The following is a 3,080-nucleotide window of genomic DNA, read 5'->3' on the forward strand; positions in this document are numbered from 1 at the left end:
CTTTAAATCTACCAAAGCAATCCCTTTAATTGTAAATTTTATTTCATTCATTCATTCATTCATTCATTCATTGGATTTATATGTCATACCTCTCCGGGCATTTGGGGTGTCTTACAACATATAAAAAGAACAATACAATACAAATCCTAAATCCAATTAGTATAAAGCCCACCTATCTAATCTAAAATCCCCGTTATATTAAAAAAATCAATCATTCAACAACAATATACATATCATTCATCGACCAGGGGGCTAGAGTCTAATGGCCCCAAGCCTGGTGGCATAATTGAGTCTTAAGACTATTGTGGAAGGCTAGGAGGGTGGGGGCAGTATGAATCTCCACGGGGAGCTGATTCCAGAGGATGGGGCCCCCACAGAGAAGGCTCTTCCCCTAGGGCCCCGCCAAGCGACATTTTCTAGTTGATGGGACCTGGAGAAGGCCAACTCTGTGGGACCTAACGGGTCCCTGGGATTCATGTGGCGATCTCGGTGATGTTGATGGTTCAGACCGAGCGTCAGAAGTAAACCTCACGTTTCGGGCAACAGAGAATTGTAAATCATCTTGTAATCAAGTCAAGCTTCACCATGCAGGGGGAAGAGAGATGTCTGCCCTTTTTCATGAAGGAGCATCAAACATAGAATAATGGAACTGGAAGACAGAAGGAAAAGGGGAGACATGATGGAAACATTTATATATGTTAATGGGTTAAATAAGGTTCAGGAGGGAAGTGTTTTTAATAGGAAAGTGAACACAAGAACAAGGAGACACAATCTGAGGTTAGTTGGAAAGATCAAAGGCAACGTGAGAAAATATTATTTTACTGAAAGAGTAGTAGATGCTTGGAACAAACTCCCAGCAGACGTGGTTGGTAAATCCACAGTCACTGAATTTAAACATGCCTGGGATAAATATAGATCCATCCTAAGATAAAATACAGGAAATATTATAAGGGCAGACTAGATGGGCCATGAGGTCTTTTTCTGCCGTCAGTCTTCTATGTATCTATGGTTCTAGAACTGGAAGGGACCTTGGAGGTCTTCTAGTCCAACCCCCTGCCCCGTATAGCTGTGATGGCGAACCTATGGCATGCAGAGGCATACAGGCCGCCACGCAAGCCATTGCCCTAGCTCAGCTCCAACACACATGTGCATGCTAGCCAGCTGATTTTCAGCTCACGAAGAGGCTCTGGAGGGCGTTTTCAGCCTTCGGAGGGCCCCTGGGAGGGCGTGGGAGGGCATTTTCACCCTCCCAATGCTCCATGTAATCCTCTGGAGCCTGTGGAGGGTGAAAAACATGCCTACCATCCTGGGATACATGCACACAAGAGAACTGAAGCTGCACATGCAGCTCACCTTCCACTACCAGTGCACCATCTTTTACTGTGCGGGTAGCAACCTACTACTGTATCAGGCTCACCGGAAGTTTGGAAACGGGGCTGCGGGGGAAGGGGTTCATGTGCATATGCGTGGGGAGTGGGGCTGCACAAGGGGCCACATGCAGATGCCCAGGGGGCAGGGCATGTGGGGGACATTGAATTATGGGTACGGGCATGCACCTGAACTTTTGGCCCCCGAGGGAAAAAAGGTTCGCCATCACTGCCCTATACCAGGGGATAGGCAAAGATGGCTCTTCTAGGACATGAGGACTTCAATTCCCAGAATTCCTGCGCTAGCATGATTGGCTCAGGAATTCTGGGAGTTGAAGTCCACAAGCCACAGAAGAGCCAACTTGGTCTACCCCTGCCCTCTACCATTTCAGACAAATGGTGGGTCAGTCTCTTCCGGAGGCAAATCATCCCCCTGTCAGGAGATTCAAAAACCGTCAGGAAATTTGTCCTTAGTTCTAGCTGGGTTCTCTCCTTCATAAGTAACAGAATAGCAGAGCTGAAAGGGACCTTGGAGGTCTTCCAGTCCAACCCCCTGTTCAGGCAGGAAATCCGAGATACTGTTTCAGACAAATTGTTACCCAGTCTCTTTTAAAAACCTCCAGTGATGAAGCACGCACAACTTCTGAAGGCAAGCTGTTCCACGGATTAATTGTTCTAACTGCCAGGAAATTTCTGCTTAGATTTTGGTTGCTTCTCTCCTTGATTAGTTTCCACCCATTGCTTTGGAGAATAGTTTGACTCCGTCTTCTTTGTGGCAGCCCCTGAGATATTGGAACACTGCTATCATGTCTCCCTTGGTCCTTCTCTTCGCTAGACTAGCCTGTAACTGCTCTTCATATGTTTTAGGGAATAGAAGAAGAAGAGGAAGAGAAGAAAGATACTACAGATATAATAATGATGATAATGATAATAATGATAATAATAATAATAATAATAATAATAATAATAATAATAAAATAATAATAAAATAATGATAATAAAATAATAATAATAATAATTTATTATTATTATTATTATTATTATTATTATTATTATTATTATTATTATTATTATTTGGATTTGTATGCCGCCCCTCTCCGCAGATGATGATGATGATGATGATGATGATAATAAATAAATAAATAAATAAATAAATAAACAAACAAACAGAGTTGGAAGGGACCTTGGAGGTCTTCTAGTCTAACCCCCTGCTTAGGAAGGAAACCCTACACTACTTCAGACAGATGGTTATCCAACATCTGCTTAAAAACTTTCAGTGTTGAAGCATTCACAGCTTCTGGAGGCAAGCTGTTCCACTGATTAACTGTTCTGACTGCCAGGAAATTCCTCCTTAGTTCTAAGTTGCTTCTCTCCTTGTTTAGTTTCCACCCATTGCTTCTTATCCTACCCTCAGGTGCTTTGGAGAATAGTTTGACTCCCTCTTCTTTGTGGCAACCACTGAGATACTGGAAGACTGCTATCATGTCCCCCCTGGTCCTTCTTTTCATTAAACTAGCCATGCCCAGTTCCTGCATCCGTTCTTCATATGTTTTAGCCTCAATCCCCTAATCATCTTTGTGGCTCTTCTCTGCTTTCTAGAGTTTCAACCTCTTTTTTACCCCAGGGTGACAGAAACTTTCCCTTCACTGCTCCTTGTTCTGAACACCGAAAGCTGTTCTATGTTCAGAGCATAGAAACTAAAACTTTTTTATC

The sequence above is a fragment of the Erythrolamprus reginae genome, chromosome 2 (assembly GCF_031021105.1).
Source record: "Erythrolamprus reginae isolate rEryReg1 chromosome 2, rEryReg1.hap1, whole genome shotgun sequence".
Lineage (NCBI taxonomy): Eukaryota > Metazoa > Chordata > Lepidosauria > Squamata > Dipsadidae > Erythrolamprus > Erythrolamprus reginae.